At 35.1% G+C, this 15,030-nt stretch overlaps 1 long non-coding RNA gene across 6 annotated transcripts in view; it reads right to left on the reverse strand.

Annotated features, from left to right (window-relative positions):
• LOC129035675 (uncharacterized) overlaps positions 1-15,030 on the reverse strand; it is a 47,187-nt gene that overhangs the window by 11,612 nt on the left and 20,545 nt on the right. For 2 of the 6 annotated variants that reach the window (XR_008502273.2, XR_010126142.1), the window contains exons 3-5: positions 8,517-8,636; positions 7,859-7,943; positions 1,493-2,222 (exon numbers count right to left, since the gene is read on the reverse strand). This is a non-coding gene — a long non-coding RNA (uncharacterized LOC129035675). Of the gene's footprint in view, positions 1-1,492; positions 2,223-3,565; positions 3,647-7,858; positions 7,944-8,516; positions 8,637-15,030 lie in introns of those variants that run through there. The other 4 variants (XR_008502276.1, XR_008502274.1, XR_008502271.2 and 1 more) reach the window with 4 other exon arrangements.

A 15,030-nucleotide genomic window follows, 5' to 3' on the forward strand; every position in this document is an offset into this window, starting at 1 on the left:
TGATTACATTTACTGTACCATATGACTTGCAAATATTGTCTCACAAATGATTTTCTATATTTTAATGTTTTATGGTATCTTTTGCCATGTAGACAATTTTAATTTTTGTAGACTGAAATTTGTCAATGTTATACAGTCTTTTCTACTTCTGAGGTACCCTTTTTTTATTAATAGAAAAATACTCATTAAGCACTGAATTGATCCTGCTAGCATTCCATTCATTTTTTACTTCACTAAATTCAATACTAAAAGTGTTCCAGCTCCCTCTCCCTCTCCCTCTCCCTCTCCCTCTCCCTCTCCCTCTCCCCTTTCTTCGGTCTCCCTCTACTTCTTTTTTTGGTCTCCCTCTGTTGCTGAAGCTTGACTGTACTGCCGTGATCTCGGCTCACTGCAACCTCCCTGCCTCGGGCTCCTGTGATTCTCCTGCCTTGGCCTCCTCAGTGCCTGGGATTGCAGGCACGCGCCGCCACACCTGACTGGTTTTTGTGTTTTTTGGTGGAGACGGGGTTTCGCCGTGTTGACCCAGCTGGTCTCCAGCTCCTGGCCTGGAGTGATCTGCCCACCTCGGCCTCCCGAGGTGCTGGGATTGCAGACGGAGTCTCGCTCACTCAATGCTCAATGTTGCTCAGGCTGGAGTGCAGTGGCGTGATCTCGGCTGGCTACAACCTTCACCTCCCAGCCACCTGCCTTGGCCTCCTAAAGTGCTAAGATTACAGCCTCTGCCTGGCTGCCACCCCGTCTGGGAGGAAGTGAGGAGCGCCTCTGCCCGGCCGTCCTGTCTGGGAAGTGAGGAGCGCCTCTGCATGGCCGCCCCGTCTGGGAGGTGAGGAGCGCCTCTGCCAGGCCGCCACCCCGTCTGGGAGGAAGTGAGGAGCGCCGCTGCCCGGCAGCCCCATCTGGGATGTGAGGAGCGCCTCTGCCCGGCCGCCCTGTCTGGGAGGTGAGGAGCACCTCTGCCCAGCCGCCGTGTCTGGGAAGTGTACCCAACAGCTCCGAAGAGACAGCGACCATCGGGAGCGGGCCATGAGGATGATGGCGGTTTTGTTGAAGAGAAGTGGGGGAAGTGTGGGGAAAGGAAGGAGAGATCAGATTGTTGCTGTGTCTGTGTAGAAAGAGGTGGGCATAGGAGACTCCATTTTGTTCTGACTAGGAGAAATTCTTCTGCCTTGGGATGCTGTTGATCTATGGCCTTTCCCCCAGCCCTGTGCTCTCTGAAACATGTGCTGTGTCAACTCAGGGTTAAATGGATTAAGGGCAGTGCAAGATGTGCTTTGTTAAACAGATGCTTAAAGGCAGCATGCTCTTTAAGAGTCATCACCACTCCCTAATCTCAAGTACCCAGGGACACAAACACTGCAGAAGGCCGCAGGGACCTCTGCCTAGGAAAACCAGAGACCTTTGTTCATGTGTTTATCTCCTGACCTTCTCTCCACTATTATCCTATGACCCTCCCATATCCCCCTCTCTGAGAAACACCCAAGAATGATCAATAAATACTTAATTAAAAAAAAAAAGAAAAAGAAAAGAAAATTTCAAAAATAAATAAATAAATAAAAATCTACTATGTGTATAAAAAAAAATAAAAATAAGTGTTCCAAAACTTGCTTGTTTATATACCAAACTTTCTAACATTATAGTTCAATGAATATTATTTTCAAAATACAGTACTTCTGCTTAAAATATTCTTAAATCATTTTTTAAATTGCATGCTTCTGTAAAATTTGAATTTTGAGAAGGTATGTATATATTTGTGTTCTTGTTCTTTTCTTTTCTCTCCTCTCCTCTCCTCTTCTCTTCTTTTTTCTTTTCTTTTCTTTTCGAGACAGAGTATCACTCTGTTGCATTGGCTGGAGTGCAGTGGTGCAATCTTGGCTAACTGCCACGTCCACCTCCCGGGTTCAAGTAATTCTCATGCCTCAGCCTCTTGAGTAGCTAGGATTACAGATGTGCACCACCACACCCAGCTAATTTTTGTATTTTTTAGTAGAGATGGGGTTTCCCCATGCTGGCCAGGCTGGTCTCAAACTCCTGGCCTCAAGTGATCAGCCTGCCTTGGCCTCCCCAAAGTGCTGCGATTACAGTCATGAGCAACCACGCCTGGTCAATATATTTATATTTGATCGTTTATAGTTAATATTTACTGATGTTGTAGTATCCTTACTGGCTAATCCTTTCTTCCAATGTTCAGAGTATTCTGTCATTATCAGTATAAAATGTTTCACCTGAAAAACAAGAGGAAATAAATTAATTACACAGATAAATTAATAAGTAAACTCATAAATGTATGTGGGTCCATGTATTGTTTGGCCTGCAAACAAATGAATAAATACAGAGATAGGTTACTAGTCTAAGACCCAAGTAAATTAGCAGGCAAGGATAATATCATCTGCAATTTAACATGTGAAAAATTCAAGTTAGTGTAAATTGTATTATATTCTATGTATAGAAGATAAATCTCACAAGTAAACCGTCCCTATTAGAAATAAGTAAGATTTACAAGTAAATTGACAAGAAGTTCCTCAGGATTATCACATATTAGTTTGGCTATATGGAAGACATAGAAACCACCCAGTTGGCAAGTACACTGACTTGAATCACGTGGCTTAGAGAGTAATTTACAAATTTGAATGGCATTATATAAGAGATATGAATATGCCACAATTCCAAAAACTATTACACGTTCCCATCCCATTCAATTGGATATTATCATTGAATGATCATTTTCTCTGTTCAGTAACCACGATCTGTTTACTAATTAAATAATAATTACAGAAAGAAGTCAATATGATAACAATACATTACAAAATTATCTACCAATTTTTGATGTATAATAATAATACATTATAGAATGTAATAATAATATTCAACACTCTATCATGTTGGATAAATGCAGGAATCATTGTAAGTGCTTTTAATTAATTATTTAATTAAAATAAATAATTTAATTTATTATTATTAACGTTGAAGTAAAAACCTTGAAGTAAAAACATTTATTATCCCCATTTCACAGATGAAGAAAGTGAAGTCTAAATAAATTACATGCTTGAGGTCACAAAAACTAGTGAGTTGCAGGTGTGAGATTTGAATCCAGAAAATATGATCCAGAGCCCAACTTCTTAATTGTTATTCTACATTACCTCAAAGTATACAGATAAATGGAGAAATAGCCTTTTCCAAAACATTGTCAGTGTTTACTTTAATAGTTTTTAATATCAATCTATTAGTGTTTCCTTGTTATTAAACATCTGTGTGTTATAAATTTATAATATAAAATTCTGCCTCATTTATAGATATTATTGTTACAAAAATACAGGTTCTGATTTCAGTAAAAGCATATCAGGTAACTTGTATTAACTCTTAAGAACAGCCAGAAAATTTGAGGCTAAACAATTTTTCTTTTAATCTGTTGAAGATCTCAAATTGCTAGCAAAGCAGTCATGAATTTTAGGGCAAAGAACTAGAGGATAAGGAGAAAACCTAGAGTGGCTAAGACAGTTATACGTTTGACCAACGTTATGTGAGAGATTTTGGATTCACAGCAATCACATCATTCTGAAGCACTTACATCATTCTATCCTGTGCAGTTGAATAGAATGTGAGGGGTGAGCCTGGCATTTAGATCCTCTTTTCTCCTAGTGGAATCTACCTAAAAATGAAATAAATGTATTTAAATGATCTAAGATTGCTAGAATTTTTATCTACCTACCAGATGCCAAGGCAAATCTTCTCTGAATAAAGATAATTGTATCTTAAGCCTCAAACTATTTCTACTAATCTTAAGAGCTAATATACAACACTCAATTACAAGGAAATAAACACATGAAGTGATAAATTAACTTGATCACTTTTGATAAATTAACAAAATAAGCAATAAATAGTAGAAACAGATCCTCAGAGAATCCAGATAAGAAAAAGAGAATTCAAAAGAAATATGCTGCCTAAGCTCAAAAAAAATAAACGACAGGATTAAGAATTTTGTCAGAAAACTAGACACTATAAAAAAATTTAGGAACTCTAACTAAAAGGTACACTAGTCAAAAAAGAAAACTCAATGGATAGATTCAACAGCAAATTAGACATGACTAAAGAACGAATTGGTAAACTAGAAGATAAGTGAGAAGAAAATAAGCAACCTAAAGCATGGAGGGACAAATGAATAGAACATATAGAAAAGAATATAGAAGACATACAAGATATGGTAAAGAGGTAAAAGGGTCTATTATATGTGTAATTGGAGAAAAGGGAGATAACAGGGCAGAAGTAATACTTGAAGAGATAATGGCCTAGAATTTTCACTGATTGTTTCAGTCATATATCGGGATACTATAAAACAGCGAAAATGAATGGCCTCCAGGTACATCAGAACAACGTGGGTTAATCTCCTTCATGTAATATTGAGGCAAGGAAGCCAAACACAAAGAGTACATATGATTATGTTAACATAAAATGTAAATACAGACAAAATTATATTGCAATTTGAGAAGTCAGAACAGTGGTTACATGTTGGACAGAGGGAAGGAATACTGATTTGGTGGATCATGAGGCAGTCTTCTGAGTGTTGATAATGATCTATTTCTTGGTCTCAGCACTGGATACCCAAGCATATTTACTTCGTAATAATTCACATATTTTTTGTTTACTTTATTGTATATATGTTATATTTTACATAAAAGTGTAAAAACAAAATGAAAATAATTATTATGTGTTAGTGGGAGAAAAATTATTAATTCAAGAAACAATATTTTTTCATTCTTAAATCAAGAATTACATTTTAAGATTCATATTTTAAATATTTGATTGTTGGCTGGGCGTGGCAGCTCACACCTGTAATCCCAGCATTTTGGGAGGCTGAGGTGGATCACCTGAGGTCAGGAGTTTGAAACCAGCCTGGCTAACTAACATAGTGAAATACAGATACCCCATCTCTTCTAAAAATACAAAATTAGCCAGGCGTGGTGGCGCATGCCTGTAATCCCAGCTACTTAGGAGGCTGAGGCAGGAGAATTGCTTGAACCTGGGAGGCGGAGGTTGCAGTGAGCCAAGATCACACCACTGCACTCCAGCCTGGGCAACAAGAGCAAAACTCCATCTCAAAAAATAAAATAGAGAAATATTTAATTATTAATAAGACTATGGATTTTTCCAATTTTCTAGTCTTTCTATAATTTCTATAATTTAGGACTTTCATGATTTTATAAAATGGTCTAAAACACCTTACTTTAGAAAAAAGAAACTATGGTGGTGCATATACAATTTCTCTTCTACTTTCCATTTTTCTGATTTCCAAAATAGATAGAATATGTGAATAATAAAAACTACATGTGAATGTCTTCACTTTTTCAGAATCTTTCAGAATCATGACCCTCTTTTAAATGGTAATACTTGCAGGAAAAAACTTCTAGTCACAATATTTACTCAGTTTGGATATAAGGCAGTAAGTAACAAGAAGTGTTCATGTTAAATTATCTGATTAAGTTGAATCCTGATTGCTTGCTTGATATAGTATCATTGTTGTATAATAATCTTTGTGATGATATCTGTGACCTTAAATCATATTTTAATGAGGCTTGAAGAAAGTATATGCAGTCACAAAGAGTTGAAACTATTTGATAATTTTCATAAGAAAACATCAGCATGCCAAATATAAGTAAATGCATAAAATTATCTTCACATTATTGGGTGTGAATGCTAAAATCAAGGGGACATTTCACTGTTTAACAAACTCTTGGGAACAGGACACTTAATCATTTATAATTGAAACTGTAAATAACTGTTGATTATGTAAGACATGAATTACTCTGACACTTGCAGAGAGAGGTCTGAAAAGGCATTTCTTCAATCGAGTGTATGAAAAACAATACCTATCATCCTCAATAATAAATTAATGTTGAAACTGCCAAGAGAAAAGTTATAAGAATTAATCTATGTATCTCTGCATTCTTTAAAAATTTACTTTTTAGAAGCAAATCAATCCTCAAAAGAATTCGGAGAAACAAACAAATTCCACTTTATAAATCACTCATAGGTAGAACACCACCCATAATAATAAAAGACTTATAGAGGTCACTCCTTGGTTTAAAACAAAAGTTTATCCACATGCTATTGTTTCTCTACAAATATTACTGGGAGAATTGGAGGGATAGTTTCTATTTTCTGTACCATTTCTCTGGTTATACATGTACCAAATTATTTTTGAAAAATCAAATTTATTTGTAATTGGTTTCATAGAATGGCGGTAGTGTTTTCCTTATATCCTTGGCATTTTTGATTAGCCTCCACAGTTCTTTGAGTCACAGAAATTTCTTTTTCATGCTTGGTAACTAAATTATCATATTTGTTTTGACAATTTGAAAATATCTGTTTTAAAATAATGATGGATAAATACACCAAAAATGTACCTTTTATGTAATCTTATTCTTTTAGAGAAAGATAACTTGCAAGAAAATAAAATTTAAATGTACATCACTGTAAGTTTTTCCATATAAATAAATCAATGAATGAGCAAGTGCTTAGACAGCCAGTTGAACCTCTGTCAATGGGTTTATCACATCATCTTAAAATTGTTTATTTCTTTATTCTTCTAGTGCATGTAAGCACTCCATATGTAGGAGCAATATCTTATTTAAATCCCCAGGACCTTATACAATATGGTGCTCAGTAACAATTCTTGAATGAAACTGAGCCATAAAAAGTAGTCTTATTCCTAGAATGCCCCAAGGTTGAGGCAATATCTGCTGGATGTGTTTTTACTTAAAATGAAGATTGAAGAGATGTAGAATGGTAATAGATAAGGCTATTGGGACATGTACACAAACAAATCTTTACTACATTCAGGCATAGACTATTACCAGACAGGTTAAACATGATATAGTTTCTATGAAAAACATTTTTATATTTTAAGGAAATATAAAAACTAAAGTGGAATTAAAAAGGAGGATGTGTCTATAGTGTTTGGTACATGTGGGTATTGACTAAACAGGACAGAGACCACGATACGGAGTAGTGGAGGAACAGGACTTCAAGGTAAGTGTAAGTGGTCTGTCCACAGAAGTAGGAACCAGAGAGGAAAAAATGACTGAGTAATCATGAGTTTAGAGTGAAATGTCATCAGAATTCGTGAGAGTAATAAACCAAGGGAAAATTTCCTTAGTCAAGGCATAATCTAGGAAAGGCATGTTGAGTTACTATTGCTGAGTGATGGTTATGGCACCTTAGGAGGTGCTCCTAGACCTTAAAAGAGCTCCCTTTTAGACATTCCATTGAGAGCTCAGTGGCTTATTTCTGCCCTAAACCCCTTTCATCCTCACCTCTTCCATCTGTAGTTGTCCCAACATCCACAGATCTCTGCTATTTTACTTTCAAGTATTAGTGTCGTGGTTTTCCACCTAAAGTTGGACTCACATAAGAATATCTTTTCTTAGGATCAATTTCCAAGTATGTGCATCGAGCATTTGACTTATCCTGTACGTCTGGGTAGACTCTAATTTAATCTGTTCTTCCACTTACAATCCCTGGTTAAAGCTCCAAGTGAGGTTTTGGCTGCACAAGCTGATGCTAAAAAAGTGCATTGAGTCTAAAAGCACCACTGTCAAGTGAGACTGGAAATTCTCATTCTACACATGCCCAATAATCTGTCTTTCGGGTAATTTCTTCCCAACCCACACTCTTCTCCATCAGCTCTGTGCCTATCCTACTCATAACATGCATATACATAATTGCATTTACCATACATTTTGATTTGATTTTAAAAAGTAGTGGTGTTTTGTTTGCTTCAGGTATATCCTTATTCTTTTACTCTTATATGAATAAATGTCACTAGATTTTAATAAATCAAATATCAAAAAACTTTAGTACTCACCCATAGTCTGTGATAAAATATATTTTGTGGAATGTTTCATCCTTTAAGAAATAATTTCTCATAAAACTAATATTTCTATCTGCATCTGTGAAAATAATCAAATTTTCAGACTATTAAACTGTGAAACAAAATGTAATTATTTGATGTTCAGCTCCTATTTTCTTAAAAACATATTATAATAAGAAAAATATTAATGCAAGCAAGAACAAGAATGAACTAAGGTTTAATACATATTATCACCTAATTTTAAAGTATTTATTGAGTATTTGTTATATATTTAGCATGATGCTAGGCATTATGGAGTCGTGTATGTTTGAATCCTCCTAATATTTATGGTTACAGATGTTTGGTAGAGTAGATTATAAATTTATAGAAATAACTATAGTAAAGGTAGGACAATAAAGAGATGAGGACAGTTACTCATAAAACACAAAGACTTTCTTGATGACAAACAGGCATGAACATAGATAGCCTATTTAAAAATAAATAAAAATGGCCGAGTGCAGTGGCTCATGCTTGTAATTCCAGCACTTTGGAAGGCCAAGGCAGGAGGATACCTTGAGCCCAGAAGTTCAAGACCAACACCTGGGCAACAAAGGGAGACCTTGTCTCTACAAAACAATTTTAAAAACAATTATCTAGGTGTAGTGGTACATACCTGTAGTCCCAGCTACTCAGAAGGCTGAGGAGGGAAGATCACTTGAGTCCAGAAGATAGACAGCAATGTACTCTGTTTGTGCCACTGCGCTCCAGCCTGGGTGACAGAGCAAAACCCTGCCTCAAAAATAAATAAATAAATAAATTAATTAATTAATTAATTTAATTAAAATAAAGCAGCTGGTTAATATAAAAATATTTAACCCCACTTGCAATCAACCAAATGGAAAATATGTTTAAATACACTATTTTTTAAATTGGCCAAAATTTTAAATTATGTCGTCCAATGGTATGATACAAAGCTATGCTGCGGAGCTGTGCTGATAAATGCTTAAGGACTTGCTCTCTGGAGGGAAGTAAAATAACACCACCTATTTGTAGCATTTGCTGATTTCTGTTATGTAAATACTCTCACCATGGCTGATTGCAAGCTACCAAATACATGTCACTAAACACTAGATTGTGAAGCCAGGCTTACGATAGGCTTTCGTGAGCCAATCTGAGTAGACTCCAGCACACCTCTGATTGTGTGTACTCCTTGAAGAAAGATGAATTAGGTAAATCTTTTGTAACAACAACTTGGCAATATGTTTCATTTGCCTTGAAACCATTTATGGCATTTTAACTCAGTAATCTTATATCCAGAATCTATCCTAAATAACTTCAAATAATTTTTTAACTTTACACAAATAGTTGTTTGCTGTCATAATAATTATGATAATGTTAATAATTAAATAATAAGTAAGTATAACACATCTACAGTGTAATAGCCATCATCAAAAGCATGTTTATAAAAGGTATGAAATAACAGGGACGATGCTTTATTTATACAATTGAATTTAAAAGACAAGAAAAAGTGATTATATGTGGTATGAACACAATTCCTTTTTAAAACCTGTACATAGAAAAAAGAAGTGATAGTATATTAATAATAACGGGTTTGGGTGCAATTTTTTCATTCCTTCATAGCCCAGCACCTAGGAAATATTCGAAAAATATTTATTAATCTTGAATATTTTCTGCTACTTTTCTACATTTCCCAGATTTGTTCTAATATAATCTACTTGAATGAGCATAAGAACTTTAATTGTGCTAGGTATGAGAGAAGTATAAAACCAGGGTTGCTGGCTTGAGAAGATTATGGGAAAATAAGACCTGAAACAATTAGGGAATAACAAGTGGTGGAAGAAGAGAAGGAACACAGGGGAAAGAAGGTATGCAAGATGATACTTAAGTTAGAATAGCATTTCCTTAACCACAAAACTTTTTTTAAGATTGAAAGACCATATATAAGGACAGAAAATAATAGAAAGAACTAGTTCATGAAGAAAGACAAAGTTCAAAGCAAGAGCCCCCATAATTTGTCAAGAGATTAATCTAAATCACCTTAAGAGATCTAGAGGTTGGCAAACTATGGCCAATGGAGCAAATTTATCCCATTGCCTATTTTTTTAAATAAAGCTTTTTGGAACACAATCATGTCCACAAATTTGTATACTGAGCAGTTAAGACAGAGAACGTATGATCCACAAAGCCTATAATATGTACTATCTGACCCCCTACAGAAAAAGTTTGGCAACACTTGATCTAGAAAAGAAAGTTCAAAATTTAAATATTCCATGTTTTTTAAAAAAAATTCTGTGAAATTAGATCTATCTAATCATTAGAAAATGTCTTCTGAAAAGCCAAAATGTCTGACTTTACTTCTCTAACTTCCCCAGTCCTTTATGTGAATGTGTGTGTGTGTGCACATGTGTGCTTAGTGGTAAATCCACTTAAAAAGTCAAGGCCATGTACTATTAGAATTGGAAGATAGATATAAAATGCTCTAAATAAAATGGAGATTAATTACAAATTCAAATGCATTAACATTATGTGAATGGACAATTCAATAACTGATTATGTGAAAAATTAATTGCCTGCTTAAGTGGACAACCACACAAAACCACATATCCTGTCTCAGCCCACACAGGTGTTCCATGTCTCCCAGACTTCTCAAATGATTTGGCATTCATATGCCATGGCTAAAAAAGCCAGACACATATTTTTAACATTCAATTATCTATTCATTCTATAAACATAATAAATGACAATTTTGTATTGGGAACTATATTAGTATTTAGGAATATAGTAAAGAAAGATGGTCCTTGACCTCAAAAAGAATGTCTCTCCCCCACTCCCTCCCTGACCATTGTTATATGTTGTAGGACGCATTCCAAAAAGTACACATTCCTAGGGCAATTAGCTTATGTCTCTATAATGAAATGGACAAAGAAATAAAAATGGCTACTGTTACAATTGATACTGAGAAAATGTGGTTTGGTTTGTAAAAATATTTATCAGAGTCTATTGCTTGTACCCAGAATTGCTCCCAGGATGGCGTGGAAAAAAGAGGTTGAAATTGAAAGGAGCAAATTTATTCTGCATAACTAAGTATATTTAACTTTTGATTCTACCTGGTGACTTGGGAAGTTATTTCTAAAACTTGTGAAATGGAGATGGAAGTGGATTTTGGTTAGTGTGACGATGAACTCTGGCAGTATGTTGGGGGTCTGGAACCAAAAGAAATACATCATGAGTGAGTGATTTCCATATGCAGTCTGACCTAAGTGAGGAATTTCAAAATAACTTGGTACCCAAGTGTAGTTGGTGTCTACACTATAATGAACCTCCATTGTCTCTAAAGCCTGTTACCCAACACAATAGCCTCATATGTGTGCTTCTTTCAGAAAATGAGACATGTCCACACTTGGGATAGAGCCCTGAGAACCAGGAAGAGACAGGCAGGAGTGGTGATAAGTGATCCAGGACTGACCGTGGAGTGAAAAATGCGCTTACTAGTCAATTGTAAGCACCACCAGGCAGGAATCATCATAAACACCAGAAATGGCACTGGACTCCTCAGATTGTGTGGGATGGAGCCTTGAATTATTTTATTGGACATAAAAGAAGACTTGGAGACTTGGAAACGTTCAGCTCATTATCATAAACCTGATTTTTGTTTTATGTTATGCTTATTTGATGTTATGTTGATGTTACATCACATCAACCTCCTTCAGTGGGATGCAAGCACATGTCATATTTATCTTTATATTCCTCCTGTACCAAGCTTAGTGCATTATAGAGTAGGGGCTCATTAAATTAAGCAGAAAAAGAATTTCAAATCAGAAAGAAGAGATGATCTTAGCTTCACCATAGAAGCAATATAGAATTGACTGAGGGCTAAACTACTTTTGTCTAGTTGGGTGTCCCCAACTAAAATAGTGACTCTAGAGTTAAGACTGGAGAAGTTTGGGAAGTGTGAATGTTGGAGAGAAGAAGTTAGATAGGACTTTTCTGTAGCAAAATCTCAAGCTAGGAAAACAAATGTTTTTAAGAGGAGAATGTATTTGCCCGTTAGGTAAAGAGAAAAAAGGTGTCCCTAATGTAAATTTGATTTATTCTGTGGATCACACACAATATGGGCCAGAAACTTCTAAACATAGCAATACAATAAAAATCACTAAAAACAGATTTTTTTAGGTTTATTAAAAGCATATGCTCATGTTCAGCCTCATGGGATTCTGATATCCTTGGTCTGGGTGAAAGACTAAAATCTATACTTTTACTGTATTTACCACAACCCATTAAAATTCTAGAGGAAATTTCCTACTCCTGTTGGTCTTTCTAACTTGAGGTCTGGCATGTTTACTGAATTAATTAACAATGTGTTCACCATGCAAAATTTCTCTCTTGCCTTCATAAATTAGAAATTTGTCAATAAAAATATTTTAATGCAACCTATTTCTCACTTTGTTTTGCTTTAAATGAATTCTCATAATACCAGATACTATATATATCAAATACACTTCTCATTCTGCTCAATAAGTAGAAAACTTAGAGAATGGCTAAAATAAGGCTCTAGGCTAGGAAAAAGACATAGCAAAAAAAAAAAAAAAAAGAAAAAGAAAAAAAGAGTACTGAATAAACATGTTTTTATTATGTTATCAATGGCCAAGATGATATTGAAAGCACATGTAACAGAAAATATTATTTTCATGCTTCAGATTTCCAATCTACAGTCATGTTCTTGCACTTACTTTGAATACTATGATAGATGGATGGATGGATGACAGATAGATAGATAGATATAGATAGATAGACATACAGATTCATAGATGAGACATAGATAATAGTTCAATAATAGGTAGAAGTATAAACATAGACAGACGACTGGAGATAAAGATGGAGTTTTTTTTTTTGAAAGTAAGAAATCTTGGAATTTAAGAAATGCCACACAAAAATACAAAAGAGAAAGGGAAATAAAGATTTCTTTCAATGTAAATTTTTTATTTGCTGTTTTACCTTAAAAATAATAATGTCAATTTCTGTCACATCGTCATGTGATTATATCATGAAGTTGGTTTCAGTATTGTCATTCATCTGTCCTAATTTCAGGTATCAGATGTATTAAGCAGTTCAAACTGAGAGTGTAACAATACCTTTTTAAAATCGTATTATAGATTCAGGGGGTACATGTGCAGATTTGTTACATGGGTAGGGTTTGGGCTTCTAGTGAGGCCATCACCCAGATAGTGAACCTAGTACACAATAGGTAGTTTTTCAACTATCATCCCCCTATTTCAATTCACTCCCCCTTTTGGAGTTCCCATTGACTATTATTTCCATCTTTATGACCATGTGTACCCACTATTTAGCTCCCACTTATAAGTGAGAACATGTGGTATTTGATTTTCTGTGTTATTTCACTTAGGATAATGGCCTCCAGTCCAGCCATGTTATTGCAAAGGACATGATTTCATTCTTTTTTAAGTACTCCGTGGTGAATATGTACCACATTTTCTTTATCCAGTCCACCATTGATGAGTGCATAGGTTGACTCCATAACTTTGCTATTGTGAATAGTGCTTTGATAAACATATGAGTGTAACTGTCTTTTAGATAACAAAAAATCATTTTCTTTTAGGTGGATGTCTAGCAGTCAGATTGCTGGGTCAAATGGTAGCTCTGTTTTTAGTTCTTTGAGAAATCACCACACTGTTTTCCAAAGGGGTTGAACTATTTTACATTCCCACCAACAGTGTATAAGTGTTCCCTTTTCTAGTCATTGTTGTCAATGTCTTTATTTTTTGACTTTTTAATAATAGACATTCTGATTGGTGTGAAATGGTATTTCATTGTGGTTTTAACTTGCATTTCCCTAATGATTAGTGATGTTGAGCTGTTTTTCATTTTGTTGGCAACCTGTATGCCTTCTTTTGAGAAGTGTTTGTTCATGTCCTTTGCCCACTTTTTAACAGTTATTTGTTTTTTTCTTGTTGATTGGTAACAGTACACTTTCAAAGACAGTTAAGAAGACATAAAAATTATTGCAAAGCTGCTTTTCTTATAGGAGGTAGCATAGAAGTTTGGAGTCCACTCGCTACCTACAAATGTTGTGACTTAAGGGTGCCGATTATTTGAAACTATTAAGAGGGAGAAAAAATCTATCCCTCCCCCTTCTCCCATTGAAAGAGCACAATCCTAGGATAGGTGTGCTGACACTACCCCAAAGCTTTCAAAATTGTTCATATATCATCACCTGGTTTCCTTATTACACATTGTACACTCTTAGTTTTCACACACACACACACACACACACTTCTGGTTCTGGAAAAAGAACGTATTTCATAACTGTAGTTTGCTTTCCATGAAAACCACTATAAAATCAAAGGTATATTTTGCAAATGAGGGCATATTAAACTTGAGAACATATTGCATTTATGCCCCCAAATTTTAGTTTATGCTGTAAGCTTAGATCTAGAGAGAAAGGAAGTTCCGTGGAAGTCAAGAAAAGAACTAGGGGAAAGTGAGATCGAGATTATGTCTACTGTGCACTTACACCAGGTGCCATTAATTTAGCAAGTTATTAGACAATCTGAAGGTCACAGCTGTTCCATTACTTCTTGCAGTTCCCATACAGTCAAAAGGATACTGCCCTGTCCTTGCTAGATTAATGAAAACCGACTAAGATCAGAAAAGTAATAAGTTGAAAGAAGATAATTCAGACAGTTCTAAAAGTTACCAGTAGGCCCCGTATTGCCATTTTCCCAGAGAAAGAGGATAACTACTTTCTAGAGGTGCTGGAGCCTGCTCTTGTGGACTCACTAGAGCCTATTAATAAATGTTCAGGAATTTTATGAGCCAGGTATTACATTGTTGGTCATTTGTAATTGGCCATATTGGGAGTATGCGCAAAACAGAAAGCAGAGAATGCTACAAATCAGGGCCTTTCATTCCCCCTGAGGGCCTATTTATTTACCCAGCACATACAAAAATATATCATGGTAGACTGTTTACATTTTTAAAAGATGTAAAAATAACTATTTTGTTGAAAAAGTTTTACTTTTAGGCAACTGTTTCTCTTTTTCAAAATTCATAAACCTATGTCTTCATTTTTAGAAATGATCTAGAAAACACTTGCAACTCTATTAATGAGAAAGTATTAATTATCTTTAAAGTAATATTTGGGATTA

This window comes from Pongo pygmaeus, chromosome 3, assembly GCF_028885625.2.
Source record: "Pongo pygmaeus isolate AG05252 chromosome 3, NHGRI_mPonPyg2-v2.0_pri, whole genome shotgun sequence".
In the NCBI taxonomy this organism is placed as follows: Eukaryota; Metazoa; Chordata; class Mammalia; order Primates; family Hominidae; genus Pongo; species Pongo pygmaeus.